The sequence below is a fragment of the Poecilia formosa genome, unplaced genomic scaffold, assembly GCF_000485575.1.
Source record: "Poecilia formosa unplaced genomic scaffold, Poecilia_formosa-5.1.2 Scaffold501, whole genome shotgun sequence".
Lineage (NCBI taxonomy): Eukaryota > Metazoa > Chordata > Actinopteri > Cyprinodontiformes > Poeciliidae > Poecilia > Poecilia formosa.
Window position 1 is genome coordinate 87,786 of NW_006800440.1, and position 26,308 is coordinate 114,093.

Sequence of the window (26,308 nt, forward strand, 5' to 3'; positions counted from 1 at the left end):
TGCATTTGTTAGAGCTGTAATGTAAAACAGAATCGTGGACTTGCTTTTTAAACTTCATAATCAGGCTTGCTTGCTTGCTTAAATACATTGGAAACATTGTGAGTGTGGTTAAAAGCATTTTATCTGTCCCAGGTACAAAAAGAGAGTATATATTTGAAGGATGACAGAAATGTTGCTATATTTTCCTGGGGTGAATGGGACTTCAATTCCCTGTAGCTTAATCATTGCGGATATTATGAGGTGCCTGGCATCCCAGTAGAAATATGGGCTATGGCGCCTTCAAGGGATCATCCTGCCCGTTTCAGTTTCCAGAGGACACCTGGACCAGTTATTGGTTCCTCCTGCCCACCTCCATGGGCCACCACGACCAGGACATTTCAGAGGTGATCAAATATTCTCCTTTACGAAACATGCTACTGTACTACCTCTACAATGCCTATGCTAAGCCTGTAAAATTAGCAGAGAAGTTGAAAACATGTTGGAAATCTTTCATAGTTAAGTTGGACACCAGATGGTGTTTTTGTAGTGGATCTCTAAAGAAACTGGATCACATGATGGTTAGGGCTAATGACTTCAGTTTTGACCTATTGTGTAACTACAAATTATATATATGGGGGGAAAACACTACGCTGCTCTGAAAACTCCGGAGCACATGTCAAAGAAGCCTAAATTTGGATTAACTGAGTGGATAGATAAAAACATCTTAAAACAACTTCTTGTTGCAAATTAATAGTGTACTTACCTCAATTTACAGCTGCTGGTGGCGCAGGCTGGTATGGTATGGATTTTGGTTTTCTAAAAGAAAAACGGTAAAACGACCGAGTCTATTTTTGTTTTTTTCATTTTTCATTTGAAACGAAAAAACGAACTGCCTGAAAATACACGGACCTTTAGAGGACGCACAGGGAGCTTTATAGCGATAAAAAACACCACCCGAAATTTTTGATAAAACAATATAGGGCTATTTTGGGAAATTAAGCACCTTTTTAAATTTAAATTGAGCTGAAAACCTGAGGGGGAGAAGAGGAGGTTGCCATGAAAAGGAAAGCACGGTGGAAAGTCAGGTGAGCTAACCATGCTATTATTGTTTTCATGTTCCTGTATAAACCAATTTTTTAGTTTCTTTGTCAACAACCCAAGTATTTTTCAAATATTTTATTTAATTATTTTTTTAACAAACTACGCAAGTAGTTTGAAGTGAATTGAGCGAAGTGCTAATGGGCTCTCTGCACGTCAGCTTCCGCGTTCGGGGATAAGCGGCTCGGTCGCTTCCAGTCTATTGAAAATGGCATTTTACACCAGGTGCTTCCAGGGTTTGCCCAAGGTAACAATTAATGACCCGAAGCTCCAACAAGTAAGGTAGAGAAAGGTTTTAAGATGTAGGCCTCGTCATTCATTCACGGATACGAGGGTGAGTTTTACTTTCTTGAAACGTTGTGGCTAATATTAACTTTAGCTTATACTAGTAGGCAATATTTTCGGACAAGTAGCGTCTGGTCCATAACGCTTCAACACGCCGTCAGATCCCGGTCAGAAAGACGCATTTAGTTTAGTTTCCATGAGATAATATTCAGAAAGGATTCTTTTATTGATTGATTTTAGTTGCCTCTGCAATTAACTCTTTGTGTAAAGTCTATCATGTCCTCGCATGTGCACCAGTCAAGGGTGTTAATTATAACCTGTCAAATGATCGACGGGCTATAAATTTTCCTGTCGTTTAAAAAAAATAACCAGTCAAATACGGAAAATGTTCCATCAACGCGATTTTTCAATAATTGATTCATCACAATTAGCCTTAATTGTCAGCATATCCTGAAATCCATGTACTTGTCAGGAAGTTTGTTTGAAATTATTTTATAACCTCAAAGAATGGTGTGATTTTCTTCAAATATATTCATAGTCTAACATGAGGTAACCCTCTAGAAAGATAAAAGGAAAAATATAAATTTCTCATACACAATTCAACATTTGTCTTTAGGTGTTTAACACAGGTAGGATGAAAATTGATCTCATGGTTAATTCACCCTTACAAGAGCAGACTTGTTAGATTTATCTGCTTCAGCAACATGAGACAGATGAGTTGGATGGGAGCCGAAGAACTCAGTTGGGTACATATTGAAGGGTCGAGCTGTTTAATATTCTGCTTCAGAGAACAGACAGTGCCAGTGTCTGTGAGACTCAGACAGTGAGTCAGTGGCAGGATGCCTACATTGAGACTGAAATTAGAAAAGATGCTGCATATTCTGTAGGCTTTAAATCAGGTTTATGCATATGCATTTTCCCAGATGCATGGTCTTTTACCACGCATTTCGCTCTGTCAGGCACACTCATTCTTTGATGTGCAAGCGTTAAACTATCCAAACTTTCACACAGCCCTGCCCTTCTGCAGCAGCTCTGTCCCTGCACAGAGGGTGCATAAAAACCGTATTCAACTGGATTTCAAAATTATTTTTCATTGCCAATGAAATCAAAAGAAATCAGGTCATTTAAATAATCGCTAACTGTTGCAAAGGTGCTTATCCAATGTGTAAGAGTCTGAGTTTATACTAGGAAAACCAACAATATGTGCAACAGACTGAGAACTAAGAGGAGGAAAAATGTTTTGCAAACACATCATCCATAAAATTTATCACATAAAACATAATTTATGTTATTTATTCTGAGCATCAACTCCCTTCAGTTCGAACAAATAAGATGCTGATCCAGCTCAGTTGCCTGGGAGATTTACTTTTGGCCCCTAAGAAAAGGCTGGTAATACCAAGATAAATGGAGATGTTGTGGGAGAATCACAAATATGAGAGGGGATTTGCCTTACCTTGATTTTAAAACTTTTCTATTGACGTTCATGAGTAAGCCATTTATTTACGTCTCTGCAATTGGATTTTTAACCGTTTCCAATCTGGTTTCAAAGCACTCTCTCAATTAAATTTACATCTGGATTGTAACTGAGCCGTAACTTATTCATTTGATAGTATAATTTATGTGCCATATGAAATGAAATATATGAAATTTCTAAGTATTTATTTAGAAAGTGCATGAAAATTAGAGGTAGGAAGCACAACAGTGTCATTATGACCAATGCAATCCTCAGGACTATCAGGGTTTTTAGAAACAACATTAATCATTTTCTCTTTTAAATGAATAATACTTTGATAGCTGATCAAAAATAACTTAAGACCGAATGAACATGAACCAGAATTGGTCTGGTTTCACCGCAGCAACCACATTGGACGTGTCGAGAGGAAAAGAATCAGTGATTAAAAAAAAGACTGAAGTGATTCGGTCTTGCCAACAGCAGAGTTTATATAGAGGTTTGCAAAACCTGATTTTATCTTGATTTTACACTTCCTCTAATCAGCAAACTAATTTGCATATCAGTTAAATACTTACGTGGAGCTAAATACTTAGCTAAGAGCTAGTTGGCTAGCAACCTGAATATTTAGTTTGCAAGCTAAATATTTAGGTCCTTTGCAAATGTTTAGGCTGGAAAATAATTTGCGAATTAAAAATTTAGTTTGGAACTGTGACGACTGTAAATGTATACCATGGTGAATATATGAAATTTGAAAAATGAACAATAAAACACATTGAAAATTGTAATTTCAACACATACAGTTGGAGAAAAGTTTATGGATTTTGAATACTTTTACAGCTTGCTTTACATCTCTTGTTTATTTAAATAAAAACATTAACTCTACTAGTGTTAGCCAGATTAGTCCATTTCATGCTACATCTTTGTACTTGTCCACATGCAAAGTAGGTGCCTGGTTATAAAAATGGCAGTGTTAAAATGGTGCTGCTGCTTTAATGTGTTCATGAGATTAGTTCAGTTTAGATGTCTAATCTCTGCTATTTGCCTGCTAGAATATTAACCAAATGTGCGTTAAACTGTATTCATGTAATCACTTTCTGCAAAGTGAGGAGAAAGCAAATTAGTTCCTGTGCTGCAGTATTACCATAAATAAACATAATATATAATATGTTTATCAATCTGGGATTTTAGTCACAGGCTACATGGAGTCAAATAAAAATAAAATATACTCTAGTGCCATTTGATTACTCTTCCTGTCTGCTGTGGTCACTTCTGTCATATTGGCAAAGACTCTTTTCTCTCTCTCTCTCTCTCTCTCTCTCTCTCTCTCTCTCTCTCTCTCTCTCTCTCTCTTTCTTTCTCTCTCTCTCTTGGTAAATGAAATGCCATCTGTGGAAATGTGATGCAGAGAGGAAATACAGTATGCCAGGAAGGCTGGTAAAGAATTCAGAGATATATTTTTCTGTAGGACAATACATCTCTGTTGTATTCTGTGTTTTCTGTGTAGTTATTTTTGAGGTTTTCTGTGTTTAGAGTCCTGTCCCTGTCCTGTCTTCCCTTTTGATTGCTTCCCAGCTCTGTCTCATTCCCTGATCACCCTCTTTGTGTATTTAAGTCCACCTGTTGTCTTTGTCTCTTGTCAGATCCTTGTTGTATGTCAGTCTGTTTGTTAGCCCTCCAGTAGACCTGTATAGTCCTGGTTGGTTTAGCTCCATGGTCAGTCCTTTGTTTCTGTTGCTACTGGTTTAAGTTTTGCTTATGTTCTCTGCCATGCCACCTGAACTGGACTGTTTGAGCTACTTAGTATTAAACCCATCATCATCATCATCATCATCATCACCTCAAATCTGGGTCTTGCCTGCGTTCACTCTCACCACCTCCACCTCAACTCATGACACTCTTAATTTTGATCTTGCACCCAGAAAAACAATCTCTCCAATATACTCTCTACTTCAGGTAGAAGTACTGTAATTCAATTGTGTCTTTTATTTAGTAAAAATTAAACTTGTTTTTTTGTTGTTTTTAGGGAGGGTAGGCAGGATAGTCTGACGCAAAAGCTAAGTGTAGAGAGGACAATAACGACCCCACAGATGAAAGCCAGCAACAACCAATAATGGTTAAAAAAGGAAAAACACTTTATTTTTTGAATGGCTTCAGCTATGAAAAACATGTTTGTGAAGGAAAATATTTTTTGCTGAAAAGATGGATTCAATTACACCACAAGCCTCCTCCTTCAAAGTTTGCTGACTACTGTGTTCTAACATTTAGAAGAATTTTTCATCCAAGAAAAATTAAGGAAGCATACATTAAATATATTTTTCAAACACATTCTAGTCTGAATCAAAAACAGTTGCACACCAAGTTGCTAAATCTCTCCTCTCCTATTTAATCATCAAGAGACCAGGCTTGGAGCTATTTCACTAATAATTAATGTAGAGAAGGATTTGGGGCAGTGTTTTACATCCAAATTAGCTTTTATCTCCTTTTGTGACCACGGTCCTGGAGGTTTTTGTAGTGGGTAAGCAAGAAGAAGCAGATTCTTCCAACACCTCATTGTAAAAGCTCTTCATGTTCAAAATACTAAAATCCTCACTGAGAAAAGCCTGCTTCCAAAAACACTCAAATGTTTTTCTTTGATCATAAAATCATCAAATTTAATTCAGTTCTTTCACAAATGCAAATTCTTGTCTTGTTTTTGCAACTGATGAAGAAATGAAAGCCTTCCGAGAAGAGATGCAACATGCCTCTGTGCTTTAATGCCATATGCTGAAATCCCTCAACATATGCCATTAAATTTCACTTTTCCTTCAGGTGCTTCTTATGAGATTCATTTCAAATTCCAGAGGCTTAGTATTTTCCACTGGGAAGCGATGAGGACTTGTCATTCTTCAAGCCTAATTGCATTTACTGTAAGACATCAAAGAATGAAAAGGGGGAGGCTAATATTGAGGAAACATTCTTCCTGAGCTTTTCAGCTTATCTGAAAATGTGCGCATTACATAAGAGCAATAAAAAAGGGATTTTTAGTGCACAAATATGAGCTTTATGAGAAGTAGCTCGATATACTGAACAGTTCATAAGCTCCATGCTTGGTCAGGGCTCCTTTTGCATGAATCATGATAGGGTTTGATGCGTCTCATCTTCCTCATTATTCAGGTCAGTTTGCAGGTCAATGATGCACAGTGATACCATGGGTTTTAAAGCAGGCTGGAAAATTATTGTGATATTTTGTTTTCACAATTGTACCAAAAAATATAATAAAAGTTTACATCCATATAGCCAACTCCTACTGTGAACTCGAGGCTGTGCACTTCACAATCCACAATCACTTAACAGCAGCTGTTCTTCCTCCCTGAAAGCATTTCTCTGTCCCATGTTTCCCTTCCACCTAACTTTCTGTAAGTATATTTATAGCAACATTTATCTTTAGCAATTAGCTTTTGTAGCTTACTCTAAGATTGCAGTCAGGTCAGCAGTCTTCCCTGTGGTTATGTTTGTAGATTAAAATTACGATTGCATCATTTCTGACTTGGTGAACAACATCATGAGCTGTGGTTTTTTTTGAGAACTTATTTTATTTATCTTTGTGTATTTGTTTCTCTTTTTTTGCAATGGGCCCTTCTTCTGCAATGGAATAAAGATTGATTGTTTATTTTTGAGTAACTACATTTGTGTTTTCATTAACTGAGACATAATTAACACAAATGAATAAATCGTATGCATCTATTGTGACAGCTGGAGACAGGCACCAGTACCCCTGCCGACCCCAATGGGATAAGAATGTAAGAAAATGATGAATGGATGCATCTACTGCTATCTATCTTATCTAATTTAATGATTTAACAGTGCATAAATAAATTCTATGGGTTTATACTGAAAACACAGGAAGTGAGGTATCATTGTACTTCTGACTAAGCCACAGAAATTAGCCTTAAACTTGGTTTCAAAGTGTGAATTTCATTAAATCGTGAAATTGAACAGATCACGTAATGGTCTGGGTTGCATAAGAAAATAATTGCCCTGATAATGAACGTGGCACCCTGCTAACTTGATTTGTTTTAGCTGGGTGTCTCCGAACTCAGCCGTTATAATCAGTGGAATCAAGGTATGGGTTTAAGTCTCAGCTGGGGGGTCCTGCATAGCCCATTAGCACGGAAACTCCATGTCAGCTTCCTCTCCAATAAATTGCATCCGACGGATTTACAGCACACTGGATTGCAGTAGCCTGGAGGTGATGAGAACCTTTAAAAAAAAATTAGATTGTCTTTGGGTGGGAAATTTACTGAGGGGGGTCTACCCTGGGTCTCTATCCCCTCAGCTCTAACAGCACTGCAGATGCTTTCAATCGTCACCTACAGCTTGTACTTCTATGATGGAATAAACACACCTGCTTCTTGTGGCCTCCAGAGACCCCAATTCGAACAGTTTTCATTCGGCAGAGCTGCTGTAAATTTGGTAGGAGTCATATCAGAGCCCGGCAGTTGCGGGAGTTCAGCTAATCTTCTGAAGCTTTAAACAATGTGTTTGTCAGAGGCAACGCCTGCCAAGCCCCTCAGCTAAGCAGCTCTCAGAGAGGCAAATGATTCCCAGGAACTCTCGTGTCTCTCCTCTGCTGTTCTGCAGCCAGTTGTTGGGAGCTGAAACATGTGGAAGAGCATCAATGTAATGCAATGAATGCCTCAAGCAGAAGAACCACAACAAAACAGTTTTTTTTGCTTTGCAAGACATGCTGGTTGCCTCTACAGGAGCCGGTACTGGTTAGTCAAATGTAAACGTCAGAATACCTTTATTGACTCTAGATTGTGTCCTTGGTAGTATTTGCAGTTCTCATAAAAAATAAAACTACAGTCTTAAAAATTTGCTACATCAGCACCCTAGAAACATTGGCACTTCTTTTACATTTGTACAGAGCCTTCCAGGGAACATGGGGAATTTATTTTTCTTTTGCGTTACCTTGCAATAGTTTTGCGTTCGCTCGCAACAATCTACTGATCAGTTTATGCGGCATAATTGAATACTGCAAGCCTTTCTTACGGTGGCTGCCGTACTTTCTGCTTTAATACAAGGCTATGTAAGGTTTTTCCATGAATGTTAATATCTCATTGTGAAATGACGTTTTATATCTATCTTCAGTATAGAAAGGCACCACAAACCTATGATATAAACAGAAACTTTCCTTAAGTAGGAAAGAAATAAAAATACATCCAAACTATTTGGAATATTTGAGTTTTTATCACGGGGTAATAAGTCATCTGACTGTGTCTCTGTTGTGTTGGTCTGAATGGTTTAAAGGGGCAGCTTTCAGTGCCGTTCCATCTTAGCCTTAACAGATATAAACATACAGTAAATCGATTTTCTCTCTTCTGTAGTGAGCAATACAGAAAAATCTGGCCAAAAATGGACCCTTCGTCAGCACAACAGTGGCATCACAACGTTGACAATTCTATTACTCGCCTTAATGCTGGCATGAATGTGATCATTGCCATGCTTCGTAACATGTCTCCCCCTGACCAGGTACCCCACAGGCTCCTCCCCAACCAGCCCCTGCTGTCCCGCCCGCAGCTGTTAAGGAGCCTTGTCTAACCCCTCCAGAGCTATTCAAGGGGGGAGACCCTGACCAGTGTCGCACTTTTCTCACTCAGTGTGAGATTCACTTTGAGTTGCAGCCCTCCTCTTTCCTTACTGAACGTTCAAAGGTAGCATTTATGATTTCGCTTTTGGCCGGTAAGGCCAAACAATGGGGTACAGCAGAATGGCAAAATGAATCGGATTCCTGTTTGACCCACTCTGTGTTTTCTAAGGAACTAATAAGGGTCTTTGACCCTGTCCTTCCTGAGCAAAAGACAGCTAGGGGACTGTTATCTTTGAAACAGGGAAGGAAGAGTGTGGCTTCTTACATCATTGACTTTCACCTGTTATTTGCTGACAGTTGGAATCAGGAAGCATTAATGGATGTGTTCATGCTAGGTCTTAATGAAAACATCAAGGACAAGCACAATCCTCACATTGACTGGCAGATCAAGGAAATTTTGGGCTGGTCAAGGTCCTGCTCTGCCACCTGTTTGCTCTCTGCTTGCACCCCTTTTGTTCCAGACAATGGCGTTGAGGAAACTTACCCAGACTTGTCCAAGGTGCCACCTGAGTACCATGACCTGAATTAGGCGTCTGTCCTGCACGTAGCCTGGCCTAACTTTAGCAAAGTACAGCTGCAGGGGGAGAGAAGCAGGCTTGGTTGAAGCAGTCGGGGAAACAAGGCCATAGGTGATGCCCTCAGCAACGCTGAGACCCGCCTTACAGCAGTGTCGTTCTCATGCAGGCCAAAGGAGGAGCTCGGCTTTCCCACTGCCCCTCGGTGGGTCACAATCTCCAAGCCCCCGTGGGAGCCCCTCTCCATCCATTCTTTGGCCTTGGAAACAAAAACAGCGCAGAACGCTGGCCTTTTGCTGCGTTTCTCCTCACTCCTCGCCATCTTTGCTGCAGACCTGAGCGCCTCTACGAAGGCATCGCAGGCTGCAGTGTCCTCCTCTCCCCACTGTCCTTTGGCAAACCCAGCCAAGCGCAGCATGTGGCCCAGGGACTGGCTGATGTTGGCCGTGCTGAGCTTTGCCACCTGCAGCTTCTTCACATACAGTTCTACCTTCTCTGGTTTTTGAAGAAAGGCCGCTGTCACCAGAGAGGCCTCTTACGATGGCTGCAGGAACTTCAGCCATCGACACATAACTGCCATCTGAGGGAAGGACAGGTTCGAGCACAGACACAACACGCACACAGAAAAATCACACACGCACACAATGTTTTAGCCAGTGGAGAGGGAACCTGTGTGCACCGCACCCTTAAACGGCCTGCCGCAATGTTGCAAGTCAACAAGCCATGCCTAATTTTTCCATTAATTTTTACCTCCTGCCTGGTGTTTCCGACTTTGAATTTCTCTTTTAGGTGTTCCACATAGCGTTGAAGAAGCGTGTCTTTTAGATTCCCATCTCTTTCATTGACCTTCGGGTGCCTTTCGGAGTCATGGATCTGCTACAGACGAGACGTGTAAAGCGCTTTGAGTGGTCAAAATGATTGGAAACGCGCTATATAAGTTCAGTCCATTTAGTAATAATAATAAAGAAAAACAGAAACTTAAGTGAGAATGCAGCAATGCATTCTCAATAATAATTTTCAAACAGAAAATGACAAATCCTCATAATTTGAAACTAGTCTAAATTGCCTGATTAATCTGCATGCAATTTCAGACAACTGTCTCATTGCATTAAATTAAAATATTTTTTTCTTGGATTTTCTAAAACTGTGCAAATAAATTTAATTACTGTTCTGAGTTTAGAAACAATATGATAAATGTTTCACTTTGATGATGACCTTAAAACACATTACACCTGCTAGCTAAGAGCTTGTTTGTACGCTAATTGTAAAAATACAAATCTTATTTAACTCTGCACGTTTGTCCTCAAATAAAGTAGAGCTGCTGGATTGGCTGCAGACATATTTCAACATTTAAGTTTGGCACTTAAATATCTGGGAAAGTTGTAGTGCTTATTCTTTTCCATTTGTTCTTCTGAAATATAAAGTTTAAGTTGAAGGGCATACAGAAGGTGGCTGCTGATGATAAAGCCAACAGATAAATCAGATCAGGCTGAAATCCATGAGCAGAAGGCCGTGGTGTAAATATCCCAATATATTAAAGCTTTGCCTCCCACACTTGACATAGTTAATCACGTAGCTCTCACTGTCATCCACAAATAGCCTCGCATTAGTCAGTCCGCACCGCCTCAGAAGTCTCTGTGAGACACACAAATGACACTACAGTTACCCCATAACAAACATGGCTGCTTATTTCCTCCCACAGAGGACATCCACATTCATAGCTAATGCACTTAAGTTATTAGAGTTTGGTTGCTTCATCTTTCACTGGCTGTAAAGGTGATAGAAACTAGAAAATTTGGTATTTGCTCAGAATTCCTTTGGCAGTACAGTGGCTTGGGAAGGTGTTGATTCCCCTTCATCTGAGCCAGCAGAGGACCAAACTCATTTTCATTTTGGGCTACATCAAGATCACGAATGTCCTCAAAGGGTTGGTTGTGCCATCGGGAGGCGCAGAAATGAGGAGCAGCATGAAATGTGGCAGAAACAGGGCAATCATGAAAGCAAATCTTTCAACAGCATTCTTTCTATACTGCAAAAACACAAAATCTTACTAAGTATTTTTGTCTAGTTTCTAGACCAAATATCTTAGTATACCATATTTGTTTGTTTTTATGATATTTGCACTAGAGACTAGACAAAAATACTTTGTAACATCTTGTGTTTTTGCAGCGTACTGCAAAAACACAAAGTTCAGGACAAATAGTTGTGTCAACATATTCTTGAACCTGAGCTATGACTTTATATATAATGCAATTAAAAACAACCTGTTAAACTGTGCTATGCTCAGATCAATCATAAAAGATCCCAACAGACAGCTGAACTGCCTTATTAAATTTTCAAACACCACAAAAAATAATTGACATCCAAGACACATGAAGCAATGGTCCTGTTAAAGATGAACAATAATAAAAGAGCAGAAAAAGCATGTGGGGATAAGCTCCATTCTTCAATTTTCATTGTTGGTATGAAAGAAGTGATATGGCAACCAAGTGCAAAATTTAAAATGACAGGAAGATACAGACAAAACAAGCACAGATTTAGAAGCCAGCTTAAAAAGTTCAGCGTTACATAAGGAGAAAATGGGTCAGGAAAAGTGGAATAAGTAGTATGAAGATTTTCTCCGAGCATTCATAGTGTATGTACTTCTCTTTAAAGGGGTAAAAATGAATTAATGAAACTCGGTTGTTTTTACCAAACAACACAGAGACAGACTGAACTGAAATGTGCTAGATCTAAAGTGCTATGCATCCACTGCTAATGACAGCCAGAAGCAGAGATCAACCCTTTAACCATATTAAGTATTCAGACGCAGTCATATCAGATTTCTATCTTACACAACCTGTTTTGGTTCCCTTCTGCTTTGCATAATCTTGCATAGCTCATATTTGTAGCGGAGAAAAAAAAAACAAAAAAAAAAACAAAGTCCAGTTGAATTTCCATAGTTTAAAGGAAAATGTGGATATAAAGTCACAATTCAATGTAGCAGCTTTAATTGAAGAAATCTTCTGATTTGGGTTGTGATGTGTCAAAGAGAGCAGGAAGATGCCATCTTTTTTCACTGTCAGTCTGTTGGTTCTAAATTCATGTTTCTTTGGCTTTGTTTTTTATTTGCTATTTCATATGTGGCAAACATATATAATAAAATAAGGTTGTATCACCCCTGTCTGGAGAATATCAGTAGATTAATATCTTATTTCCTGTACACATCAATCAGCATTGGGAGGGGAGTAAAATTTGTAAAATGTCTTGATGTAAAAGGTACTGGAGGACTTCTCATTCTGTCACAATATTACATACCTGCCTCACATTTCTGTAGAACAGGAAGGGATGATAAAACAGAAAAATAAAGCTTTAACATCAACCTTACTATGTTTTTGGTACTCACCCGACATGCTGGATGCTTGAAACTCAAGTGAAATTGACAGATTGTCTCCACCATATGATTAATTTGGCTAATAATCATTTGACCAGTTGAAAGTACTCGTATATACACCAGTATATGTGGCAAAATGTAACAGCCTTCACAATGTCAGACATTTTGTTTGTTATCCAGGTAACTAACTTTAGCAGGAGATTACAGCTCTGTATTTTGTTTTAGTTCCCTGAACATATGACCAACTGGTTGACCTTTTTTTTTCTTTTCTTTTCTTTTTAATCAAAACTTGTTTTTTCTGTTTTTACTAGCTTGTGTGGATTAATAGCTATTCCTATGCTTTGTGAAAATGAGTCAAACATGCATATGTAGCAGAAAGAAGCCTGCAACACGATTCAAAACACCTGGCACCTAATCGCCTCATGATAGGTGGAGAGTATAAAGGATAAAGGAAGACTCTTACCTGGTTGCTTTATGCTGGCATTTGGTCACACTTTAGTGGGAAAGGTCACTTGTGTAGCTTGCAGGGCTAAAACTCTAACGCTGCTGTAGCTTGCTGGAGATGCTGTTGCTTTGTTTAATCTGTTTTTGTTTAATTTTCTGCTTTTTCTCAATCTGGTTTATTTTGGACCATTCTGTTCTGTGTGGCCTCTGGCCTTGCTGCGGTTAGCAACTTAGAAACTGTATCATATGAGTTTGAAAACATTTCTCCGTGTCGTGCCTGCTGCTAGCATGTGCTTGTTCTAAATGAAAATTAGCACGTTCTTCTTTGATTTCCAATTTTGACTTCCAGTGATTCACTTCCTGCTAAAGAGCCCCCTGGTGGTTGAAGAAAAATCCACAGAAAGGCTGTATGTTCAAAGTGTAGGAAAAAAGTAGCAGTTTATAATCCAGAAAATATGGGAGGTGAAATTGGATAATTTCCACTGCACACCTGATGATCGCCCACGGTACACTAGTGTGCCGTGGCACAGTGGTTGAAAAACACTGTCTAATTAACCATAAAATTAAAGAGAATGCAAAAATAGTGAATTAAGTATAACTGACAATGAAATTTAAAAGATTGCAAAAATATGGGGCTATGCCAGTCCGCCGCTGACGGGCATCATCAAGCTGAAACATCTTGACTTTCAATTTCTTCTTGCAACACATTTCCATATTTTATCACTTTTGGCAAATTTTGTTTGCCAAAAGCTTTTCTACAAAGAACCCCAACTAGGTTCTTCACTTGTCACTCATACAGTAAAATTCTGTTTTCTGAGATACTGTAAAATCAAAGTTCTACTTGCTGAGATTTATTTGCATATTGCAGGCAGAAAAATGGAAGATGGAAAATGTGAGAAGAGATAAATTATCAAACAAGAAGAGCATAGAATTGCTACCAGTCATAAATTTTACCCCCTCCATGCTGCTTTCTCCCTGCTATGTGGTCACTGCTAAGTACCACTTTTATAATCCAGAACAAGCTGCCAGACTTCTAGAGACCTAAGGGACATCAAGTTGGAAGGAAAACTTTGTGAACCAAGCAGCTAGAGCTGCAGAAGGAAACTTCTGTATGAAAATGTCTTACCTTTTTTTTTTTTTTTACATTTTCCATGTCTCACTCTCAAATTTCAGTGTGTTTTATTACGTTTTTATGTGACATATCAACACAAAGTACCACATATGTTGTAAAGTGGATTATTCTTTTTTTTTTACTTTTTACAAAAAAAATTTTTTTTTTTTAAATATGTCATGCATGACTGTCTCTTACGAAAGAGAATTAAGGCCACTAGATATAAATAAATTCTGACTTTTATATTCTTCAATATTCTGAGATCAAAAGTCAGAATTCTGAAATTAAAGCCAGTTACTTTTTTTCCAGTGGCCCTAATTCTCTTCCCCTTTTTCTCTAATACCAAATTTTTTTTTTGAAATCACATAATTACATGAATTTTGAATTTATTTTTTTCTTTGTGGCTGTTGAACATGAAGAGATATTTTCTTCAGATTCTTCTTCTTTGGGTAGTTGTATATAAACTCGACCATAGCTGATATCCTTGTTGTGTAGTCGGCTGCAGGAAGACCATAAAGCCTAAAAGCACACTAACGACTAGGTCACTGGCTGCGAATGGACAAGGAGAATGAACTTTATGAACGTCACACGCTTTGACTTTCTTGATGTACAAGCCCAGCAGGAGTGTTGGTCCGGCTGCTAAATGAGCCTCCATGGAAACCAACTGTCCAGCTCCATAGGAGAGGCTTCTATTAAAAAGCAGCAGCTGGAAAATGAGCAATCGGAGCAAAGCTGCCCAAGTGAGACATTAATGTTGAGGGCGGGAAAGAAGAATGGTTTGCAATTTTCTCCTCCCACCTCAGAGACACACGCGCACACACACACACACACACACACACATCCAAACCAACTGTGTACCTACTAATCATATCACACCCTGCAGAGGCTGAACCATAAAGAACAAACAAGCAGTAAATGCATCTACTGAACAGACATTCTGCCTCCAAGTGGAGACAAAATTACAGTTTAACAAGATTTCTGGCATATTTGTTTCATTGGTCATTTAATGCATTATTCTAGACATTGAGGTACATTTTTGGGAATGTACAACACCAACTTATTTTTATTGACACTGTTTTATTGTCATTGTTAAAATTGTGTGAACACACAGTAAAGTCTTTATTAGTGACCAGATTGTGATGTGGTGTTTCAATAAACACATGCAGCTTCCAGGTTTGTACGATACTTTTCATGAAAGAAAAAAACAGCTACGTAGCTTCTGTTTTTTCTCTTACCCACAGAGATATTTTTTTTCTCATTTATTTATTGGTATAAGTCACTTCATATCAACATGAAGGATTGCCTTGTGTTATAAAGATTTGTGGTAAAATTTTTAGGAGTTCTCTTCAGAACTGTATTGAATGGCGCTAAAATGCTAAATCTATTCCGGCTGATCCAAGTCATCCATTTAGGACATAGCTCCAGGCTCAGATAAACTCAGCCACACACTATCAGTTATACATATATTTTTTTTAAATTTGAGTATTTACTGTAACTGTTTGTATATGTGTGTCTGTCTGTGGTTTTCTTATGGTTACTGTCTACTTTAAAATGTTTAATAAAAACACACTGAACCCTGAACTTTGAAATTCACAAATATATTTATGGGTGCTAAATGTTGGCATGCAAGATTTTCTTTTTACATCCTGCACAAACGATCTACTCACAGCTAACCCACATTTAACAGTTACCACACATACATCTAAAGGGGCAGTATTATTATATTACATATATGTATGTTATAAAAATGCTGTGTATATCAAACATTGGTAACACTTCAGTTGAAGGGGTGTGCATAAGACTGACATGACACTGTCATAAATATGTCATAACAATCATAAACATGAATGTTTACAAGTGTTGTCATGAAGTGTCATTTGGTAAATAATGACATTTTTAGTGCAAAGTTGCACTAAACGTTGCATTAAAAATGTAAACTTTGCATTACTTGGTCATTAGTGACTATTGTAACACAAAGTTCTCTTAAAATTTGCATTAAAAGTACATTAAGTGTCAACTTTGCATTAAAAATGTCATTATTTACCTAATGACACTTCATGACATCAGTCAGAAATATTCTTGATGGGTTCTTGATGGGTCCTTCATGTTTATGACTGTTATGATATGTTTATGATGGTGTCATGTCAGTCTTATGCACACCCCTTCAAATAAAGTGTTACCCCAAACATTTGACTTTGCAATTTAGCATCTTGAAAGTGTGCTTCTCTAAGTAGCTCCTGCTCTTTCCAATACTCCCCTTCAGCAAGTCATCACAACATTTCCCCATTAAGCCATTTTCAGCAGTTTCACTGAGAAGTAGCTCATATGACAAGCTCAGCTGATGCTCAGTTCCGCCAGGTGTTTGCTCATTTTTGCTCTCGCTAATCTGAAGGAACTGTAGAAACGGTAGTGCTTCTGCACTGCAGAGGAGATTCAAGAATTTCTCAAACATGCATGAAAGAATCAAAGCAACAGTCCAGTTACGTTTTTTGTTGAGGGAATAACATTATAACATGATGTAAAGCTCAAAAACATCAATTTTATAATGCTACAGGGGAAAGTCTGCTCACTTTTATGCATACTAAATTGAATTGTAAAATATAGTTGGTCTTTCCAAATAGATTTGGGTCGGAAAGACAAATGGAAACCATACAAATTGTGTTGCAACCTGACAAAACGATAATGGCCGTTCAGCTTTACGTCGTAATCATTAACAGGCAGCTGAGGACATCCATTTGGCCATCCCAATGATGAAAACATGAGAAAATACAAAAGTGGATTAACACAAAGAACTTGAAAGAGCACAACAGGGAAAAGATAACAGCAGTGTCATTGGAGCACTCGGGGCCAGTCTTTATTCCTGTGAGTATATGATATGTTTTGGATTTTAATTGTTACATAAATATCTCATTCTACTGAAATGAGATAATGAAATTATCTTTTGCCAAGAATAAAAATGAATTGAACTGAATAGCACTTATGGTGGATTTCAAAAAGGAAGTTGCTTCTGCTTAATTTGAGTTATTGTTTCAGTGATGATGTATTGTCCCTCTGACCCAAATGTAACGGATATTATTTCTAAAATGAGAGCGGAACCATCGCCAGAAGGCTACTTTTTTCATGAGTTTGTGGGGTAATATTTCTGAGGATTGGTCTCCTATTGAAAAAGGTCACACAGACAAAAATGATCCATTGAAAAGGCTGAAAAAGCAGGAAAAATACAAGGTTACTCTAAAAAGAGTGAAAAAGTGTGTTGATGACACAGGCTGCTGTTCCTGGCAGAAAACATCCTGTTCACAAAATTAAATACATCGATCTCTGTTTTGGACGGCAGACTCAGGTTTATTTTGAGCTCACTCAGCAATCCTTTCGTCATGAATAAGAATCAGTGTGAACGATGGAGCGGTATAAAGAAGTTTCTACTGTAGATCATCAGCCTCACAGATTACATCACGATGAAAAATATTTTCCAAATCACTGGACCTCTTATTAAATTTACACTCAACATATAGCCTTTTTTCCGTTTCAGCACATTCAGACCTAAGCAGATAACAACACTATCGAGGCGTTTGAGTGCATTCAGTGGGGGGGAAGCTGAAGCAGCAATATTCCTCCAGATTCATATATCAGCTCTGTGTGCATTATTTTGAAACACTATAGTGGCTCTTAACCACCAGACAGCTTTTAAATTACAAACACTGAAACCAGCATGGGTTGGTTGCTTGGGTGCAGATAAATTAAGCTGCCAGAGGTCACTCGGGGTGTTGCACAGGTTTATAGCTGTGTTTGTACCATCAGATGGTGTTGCTCTCTAGCAGGGCTCTGGAAGCACACGTAATGGAAAACCTTGGGGGAGACGCAGCTTGAACAGAGCATGATGAAAGGACACGACAGAATCATGGGGGTTCCCGGAGGGTGTTGCGTTTTTTTTCCTCCCACTTCATGACAAGACTCCAGCAGCCAGCAGTAACCATTGGCATGACTACACTCCGCTCACACACTCAGCCTCGTTCTGAGAAAATGTGATGGACGCAGGCCATCTACATACCATCAACCAAAATATAATATGGAAATTTTAAATACCATCATGAAAGTAATTCATATAAAAAACATAATTACATAACAAAATCAGGCAAAAGAAAAAAAAATTCCAAATAAGTTTCTTTCCATATAAAACTTAGTAGCTTTATTAGTTGTAGCAATAGACTTTATTTGAGAATATTTATTTTAGATGTACCATAATAATACTGTAGGCTGTTCAGATTTTATACATTTTAATAAAATATTGTCACACAGAAATCGCCATGTTGTTTTTGCTGCAATGCATTCTGGGTAAATGAAGTATGCTTACTCCAGTTGAGTAACATCTTTAAGCCTTTATAATTTAACCGGAGCTTATAAACCACAAGAGGTAGTGAAGATGAGGAGGACCAAACAGAGGACAGAGTTGTTGGAAGAAGATGCACACCTGTCAAAAACTGACGTTTTTTTTTTAACCCCCCTCCTGTTTCCCTCCCCCTGCTCTTGAATTTTTATTTTCTCATAAATATCCCGTATTGTGCCGCCCGCGCTAACCCCCAACCCCACAAGCTATCACCCCCTTTGGTCACAGAAAATGATGGATCACAGATTTTGGTGTAACAAATTGCACAAATCTAGAGCTGCTGCTTCAAGCTTTTGAATTGGTGTGATTTAAACTTTTCTTTCTTTTTCTCCTCCTGTTTTTATTAACTTAACTAGCTGCCATGTATTTTTTTGTTTGTTTGTTTGTTTTCTACTTATACAGATTTAATGGCATTGGGAGAAAATTGTAACTTTGTCATATTTTATATCATCGCCTATTTTACTTGATTTACCGTTCAATCTGTGAAATATGACGTGGCTCTTTCCAGCAGTTTCACATAAACGCTTGGATGAAGCTTTGAGGCAACAGAACAGAAAGAAAATGAGTGATAGTAGTCGTAGACTACTATGTCTCAGACTGATTGATGAGCCCATTAATATTTCATATCTCATGTTTTAAAGACAAGCTTTTGTGAAGTCTTCCTCCTATAGTCAACATACCGATAGCTGACACATATGGCGGTTTAAGTGCAGGCTTGTTCAGAAGGCTTGTTAATCCTAATTATCTCCCTTCACTAATGAAGCCATTAGTCGTGTTGAGTTGCCAGAGGCCTGCAGGGCCACACTGTTCCTGCTGCTGCTGCCGAAGATGCTCTTGTTTTCTGCTTTAGCATTACAAGTGACTTCTCCTGAACAATAGATCTTATTTTAATCTGGCAAATGCAGATGATGCATGTTCATCTTGACACAGCAGGTTGAGATTATCAAGCTTCAATTACTTCAATTATGCTTTGATTTAATTTCACATACGGTGCATCTTTTTTATTTGTTTTGTTTTGTTTTTTTTTTCTTTTTTTGTCAAACTGCTGCAAAGTGATTTTTGAACGAGGCAACACCTCTTGCTTCTACAGCTGAGGTTTGCCAAAAGGCTGTACTTGTGAGAAAGGGTGACAGTTGGCCTGAAGCTGACTGCTCAATAATGCATGTAAAACCCTGAAAGCTAATGAATAAAAGGCCATCTTGGCAGAGAATATGTCCCCACTGCATGAAAGTCACTGAATAAATTATTTGGTAATCAAACATCATCATGAAGTTACGAAGAGACGCCGTAAGTCAGATAACCGGCCGGTAATTCGTTTAGCGATCCTTATGTAACCGTATTCTAGCTGAATCTGTTAAAAAATTAGAAGAAAATGGAAACAAATGAAGCATATTTTTTAGAAACATCCAGGAAAAACAAAATGTGCTGCATAGTTTTTTTTGTACTTGAACAATAGATCTCACTTATGTTTTAGTTTCTTCTTCATTCAGTTCATCTATACTTTGTTTTGCGCTGCATCCGTCTCTTTGGCGACGCACAGACGTTCTCATATCAAAACAGATGCTTCACATCTGCTTGAAGGTTGTCATTTTCTTAAAGTGCCTTTAATTTGACAAACGAGCCTCATAGGAATGTATACTCTAATTTATTGAATGAATATGACTGTAGTGCAATCTGGGTCTCCCCTGGTTTTTGTATTTTTTACAACAGAGGTTAGGATTTTATGTCTGGTGCCTTGCAGAAATATTAATAAACTTTAAACTTTTTCCCATTTATCACTTGACCATAAAAACGTACTATATTTTCATGTATCTGTAAAATCTCAATGTTTTTAAATACTTTTGGTAAGCTCTTTTCATACAAAAAAATCTGTACTCCCCTTTTACTTGGACACCTATAAATAAAATGAAGTACCAGTCAGTGTCTTCTTAATTCAGTAAAATCATTGCTTTTGCAAGGCACTGGATTTGCACTTATGTTTCATCTTTAAAATTCCCTTTCAACTCTTACCCAATGAAAAACAACTCCCTGTTCTCCATTTTCTAAGCAGATCACACGAAACCTAGTCTGACAACTCTGTCTCTGCTGTTTTTAAATTTCCTCTCTCAAAAGCAGCACCGTGACCTCAGTCGCTGTTTTCAACTGGTTGCTCTCAGTTTACCCCTTGATATTGAAGAAAATCTATTATATATGAACCTTTAAAACTCTCTAAAACACTTGTTGCTGCTTTCTGGCAGCAGTCTTAACCTGTGCACCCAGATATTCAATCAGTCTCAGTGTTTTGCAGTATTGATTGCCCCTCCTTCCTCTTCGAGGAGTAATCAGTGGCAGGCAGTGAAGGAGGGATGACAGAGAGTCTTCCTCTCTGCATATGGATGAGGTGTAATCTGTCTGCTATCACCAGCTTGTAGCAGCCATGGGGCAGAGGAGCGGAAATGACTTGCTCTGTGTATTCTTTGTTCTCAGCTGGAGTTAGTTTCTCTAACAGAATTGAGAGCTGGACACAGAGAAAAGTGAAAGCTGTCCACTTGAGGAGCTCTGCCAAGTTGAAGTGCTTCACTCACTTGCATTTCGCAGTCCATTTGTGTCTCTGCTTTGTTTTTTCAGCCTTGGAGATAAAGAGCTGTGCAAAAATGTTTGTTCCTCTTCAACTTTTTGATGTTTTTTTCATTTTCAATACAGATATCTAAGGTTTAGCATCAGCCAACACCAATCCGACACAAAGAAAAGTGCTGAATTGACTTAAAACGTTTTCTGTTTTCAGACATAAATGTACTGAATTGCTCATTTATTTGATAACTTTGAACAAGTTCAGCAGACGTAAACACACCAATAGCTTTCCAAGCTTGGTCAAATATGTAAAAACAACACAACTTTAATTTGTTGAATCAGTGCAATTAGGAGTATTTGAAACAATAAAAAAATAATGAAAAACTGAAACTAACAAAAACAATAAGTGAACTTACCTTGGTCAAACATGTAGAATTTAACTACATATAGCCTTTCAAATGGTATATTAAGTGCAATTAGGAGTTCTAAATATAAGGTTAATTAAATAATAAAGCATAATGTAGCAGCTCAGAGCACAAAGCACAGAATTAGGGTGAATAGATCTGCTCTTGTGGATTAGGCACTTTGTCACCATACCCAGTCTAGATATGTTTTCAATATGGAGATTAATACAGATATTAATATCGGATCAGTGCATCTCTAATCAAAACCAGAAACTTGATTGTGTTTTCTTGGGATTTTATGGGATAGACTTAGAACATTTGCATTAATTTGTATGCAGCCACCCTGAATTAATTCTGCATCGAATCCCTTTTTCTGCAGTTAAGTCTTCTGGACTCTCTGTCGTCTTCACACATCGCATGTTCTTTCAGTTTTACCTCAGTTAGATTGTAAAGTCCAAGACTGGCCTCAGATAATCGACTGGATTTAGATCTGAACTTTGACTGGACCATTCTAACTCCAGAAATAAACTGAAAGACAAACCTCCACCCCCAGTATCAAGTTTTCTAGAGCCTCTACTCATCTTCCCATTACCTCTGACCAGGTTTCCTGTCTCAGCTGAAGAAAAACATTCCCACATCATGATGCTGCCACCACTGTGTTTTGCTGTGGGGATGACGTTTTTAGGATTTAGTTTTTTCTATGCATGGAATGTTTTGATCTCATTTGACCAGAGACTACTTCTATAATTAGTGAGGGTTTTCTGGCCCATTTTGTAAATGTACATGGACGCCCATGTTTTTTTTTATGATTGCAGTCTTGTCTTACTCTTTTAATTTTAAGACGATGAATTGAACAGAATTCTGTGAGATCCTCAAAACGTGTTGTATTGTTTTATAACCTAACCTTCATTTAAACTTTCCACAGTCAGATCTGTCCCCTCTTTTACATATTAGTAATTTGCATGCTGAGAGCAGCCCAGGCTCTCTCACACGGGATCGAATATATTTCTCTCCAGTATCACTAAAGATGCTTGTTAAAGTTGCTTCTCTGCTGGGTGACTCCCTGAACAGTCAGGGCTTTTCGCCAACTACATTTAGGATTCTGTCTGAAAGGTTCAACTTCAAAAAGAAAGATGGGGCTAATCTGCAGCACACCCCACCAATCACTGTCAAATCCCCCCTCCTCACCCTCCATGCTTTACTTTGCACAGCCTCTTTGGAGATCTCTCCTCTGCTTTGATTTGAATGGATGTGTGGTTATAGTGTTTTCGAAGAGGCTGCATAAGGGTTTGCAGTACTTACCACCTTTTTCTTGAATCTTTATAACATTTTAACAGTAAAATATCCCAAAATATACTTTTTTAGAGCTTGCAACTTAAATCTTTGATGTTTTCACACTTTTGTCCATGTTTTTAACACCGCTGTCTTGTCACCACACATCATGGAATGTCTGAAAGTTCAACTGTGGTGGCATTAATAAGTTGTTAGACTCTCTTTTCTCTGCAAGAAGCTACAGGAATGCAAAACACTGAGCAACTGAGTTGGAAAGTTATGCAACCATTACAGTGTTTCGCTGTATAAAACCAAACCTCAGAGACAGACAGGAGGTGACAAACATATGTGTTTAAAGTACAAGCAGTGGCATGTATCAGAGCACAAACACATGCTTCACGGCTTGTTTGGAAAGATCCTCTTTGCTTTGATGTGATTGGACAGTTTGTCCAATCCCCTCACACATCGCCTCCTCAGACTCTATACCCTTCCTCCCACGTCCTCTGTTTGCACTCCAAATGTCTTCATGCCATCTGACAGTGACGCAAAATACAAGCAAGGCAGAGTTGTCACTTCTGCTCTGTCAAGCTCCAATGTGTCCAAGTAGTTTACTTATAATGATCTTTCACTGTTTGGACACAAGCAGAAAGATTTGTTGCACTTTTGTTTTGCTAAACTTGTGTGAAGAATAAAGATTACAGTAAAGTTACAGTAAACATCTACACTTGTTATAATGCAAAATGTTGATGCATATTTTTTAGAAAATTTCTATGTACTGAATATAAAATCATTTGTATGTGTTTTCTTGTTTTTAATGCAGCGTTCCCATCGCTCTAGTTCACATAATTGGATAAATAAGATCATAAATAATTTCAAAACCAAAGGCCTTGTGAAGTATCGGTGTGGGTTCAGGGCCAACCAAAGCACAGAGGAAGCACTAGTAAGACTTATAAATAATTTTAGATGCAACGTGGATGGAAAAACGCTTTCAGTTCTTATTCTCCTCGATCTACAATGCTTAGGAAAAAGTATTCACCCCCTTTGGTGGTTTCATTTGATTTTCTTTTAACTTTGTTTTTACATTTTTATCAAATTGAAATATTGAGAGAAATAAATGATTGGCATGGAGCAAAACTGGAAAAATATAAGAACTCTGAACCCGTTTTCTTTTCCAAAGTTAGAGAACTGTTAGGTTATATAAATCATAGTTTTATTGAGTCTGTTTTGTAAAGATTTTGGTGTAGAGATATAATCTGATGCTTAAAGCCCTGAAGGGGTTTTCAGCCCTTTGTTTCTGCACAGACTGCCTTCCTTTGATGGCAGCCCTAAGTTAGGAAACATGATTAAAGTGCTCTACTTTCTGCTAATACTCTGAGGCGAAACTTGATAAATCACTGAGCATCAAACCGAACAAAAGAGAATGGAAGGATGAATGCAGCAGCAGCTTTTCATTAAGTCCTTACAAGTTAAAGACCAAAGCCAAATAAGCTTTCACTTGTCTGTGTTTGATAAGCGATGACCTAATAAGTCCACCGAAGTGTTTGTTTTTTCCTGAAGCCATCAAGAGGGATAAGATCTTCCTCATGCTTCATGGTAAATATGTGTCATGGAAACTTGAAGTGCTGTTATTACCTATTATTATCCTCATCATGACAGTCAGTCGGACTCGTCATTCTGCACTCTTCCTGCACCTCAGAGCTGTTCAAGCTGTCTTGATCTGACGTTTTCTTTGCACCAAAGTCTCAGGGTTTGCTTGTAATTGGATTCCATCTTTTCAAAGTGAACTAATTGGTGTGATCGATGGAGCTGAGCTGAAGTCTTTTGTCTGTGCGTTTTTTGTGCTGCGTAGCTAAGATAATCTCCCACATGTGGGTGGTACAGATGGACAGCTTGATGATGAGCTACACCTGCTGCTGTGCTGCTCCCATAGTCCAGCATACAGGTGTATTAAAAGTGCTCAGTCTCTGTTACTGCAGTTACATTTCTCACAAATAACTGGTGGTGGTAAAGTGTTTTAGTCTCTTTGTAAATGTGAGGATGCATTTCCCACTCCATAAACGTTTTCAGATGCTGCTCTCCTCGGTGTGTTTCACTAGATCTGTCACGATCCACCTCCTGAGCGCTTCATCTCCATTAAGACCCAAAACTCTCCTCACTGGACAGAAGAAACAAATGGCCTCAATTTAGCCGTAATGGATTTAGGCGCTTTCAGGTTGTAAAATGTCACAGAATGTCAGCTGAATCATGGGATAATGGTTAAGTTGGAAGATTTTTTTTTCAGCACAACTTATATTTACAGTGTCTTCACTTTTTCACATTTAGTCATGTTTTATTGGGATTTATGTGATAAACTAATACAAAAATGTAGGTTAGAAATTATGATTTTTTAAAATGATTTCACTAGAGTTTATTTGCATTTGGTACTCTCTATTTTGATTTATGGTGGGACTCGATTAAAATTTTTGAGTTAACTCTGTAGCCTGTAATTAATTAATCACAATTAATTGCATTTTAGTAAAAAAAAAAACAAAAAAAAAAAAAAAACATGCAAATCGACAAAATAAGCAATATTTTTAATTGAATAACAGTTTTTTGGTTCTAAAGTATGGAATAAATTGACAAATGAGCCCAACAACAAATGTATTTAGCATTTTTAATATGCTATTTAAGTTATTCAACCATCAGATTGATGCAAAAGTGCTATTTCAATTATTTCATTAATTCCTGGTCATTCGTGTAGCTTTATTAGAAATGTGATATTAACATTGGGAATGCCTGCGCTTGCTGTAACTTTTGCATTGAGATGCTATTTTAGCTTTGGTGATGGGCTTTCACTTTTTTTCTGGAAAAAAAGTGAAAATAGTCTTCAGTCTTTTCCAGTGTCCCATTTTTGAAGCTAAAATTAACCCCAACTGGGCCAAACGCTTGAAGAAAAGCAGCTTGGTCGTCACTGTTTTTCACGACTGTCGCTTGTGCGTCAGATTTATGGGTGTACCAGAAACACAATACAAAAGTTTGTTTTGGAAATTGTATGTGTAAAATTTTTTTTTGACATTTTAAAATCCATAATATTAATAATTTAAAATTAACAAGCAAAAGCCCTGGTCGTAATTTTATTCTATTTTTTTTTTTTTTTTCAAATTACAGCCTTATGAGTAAATTGTTTAGTCTCTAATCCAGTGTTCCTATGGAGGCATCAGAGGTTTATTGAAGAACATTAGTATCAGAGATAAAGCTGCGGACACATTCAAAGCAGGGTTAGGTCATAGCATTGTTTAATATGTCATAAGAAAATGGAAAGAGTATGACACAACTACAAACCTAGTAAAATTGGTTACCCACATAAACTGAACATTAACCAGGTTAGCATGTCAAGAGTCCCATGATAACTCTGGAGGAGCTGCAGAGATGCATAGCTCAGATGGGACAATTTGTTGCATTTCAAAATATAAAAATTATTTTTATCGAATCTAAATAAGAACCATATATTATTTTTCTTCCTCTTCATAATTATGCCCTCCTTTGTTTTTAGTCGGTAAAATAAAATCCCAATATCATACAATGAAGTTTGTGGACTGTAAGGTGATAAAATGAGACCCAGTTCAGAGTGGATCCCTTTTGAGATCCACTCTCCTCCTTGTTGTCTGTAACAACTGATGCTTCTTTCTGTCACTATTTTAAGCTCCCACAGACTGACTCCGTGTTCTGCGTCCTGTGGACTGGAAGTAGTTTAAAAGGGAACGTCTGATTCAGTTATTCAGCCCACTCATTATCATCTGAATTTGTTTTTCAGATTAAACCCAGCATTTAT

At 37.9% G+C, this 26,308-nt stretch overlaps 1 long non-coding RNA gene across 1 annotated transcript; it reads left to right on the forward strand.

Annotated features, from left to right (window-relative positions):
* Positions 1 to 1,383: 1,383 nt before the first annotated feature.
* LOC107834010 (uncharacterized) lies at positions 1,384 to 24,721 on the forward strand. Its single transcript, XR_001659788.1, has 3 exons — positions 1,384 to 1,486; positions 15,746 to 15,749; positions 24,710 to 24,721. It is a non-coding gene; the product is annotated as an uncharacterized LOC107834010 (long non-coding RNA).
* Positions 24,722 to 26,308: the final 1,587 nt, after the last annotated feature.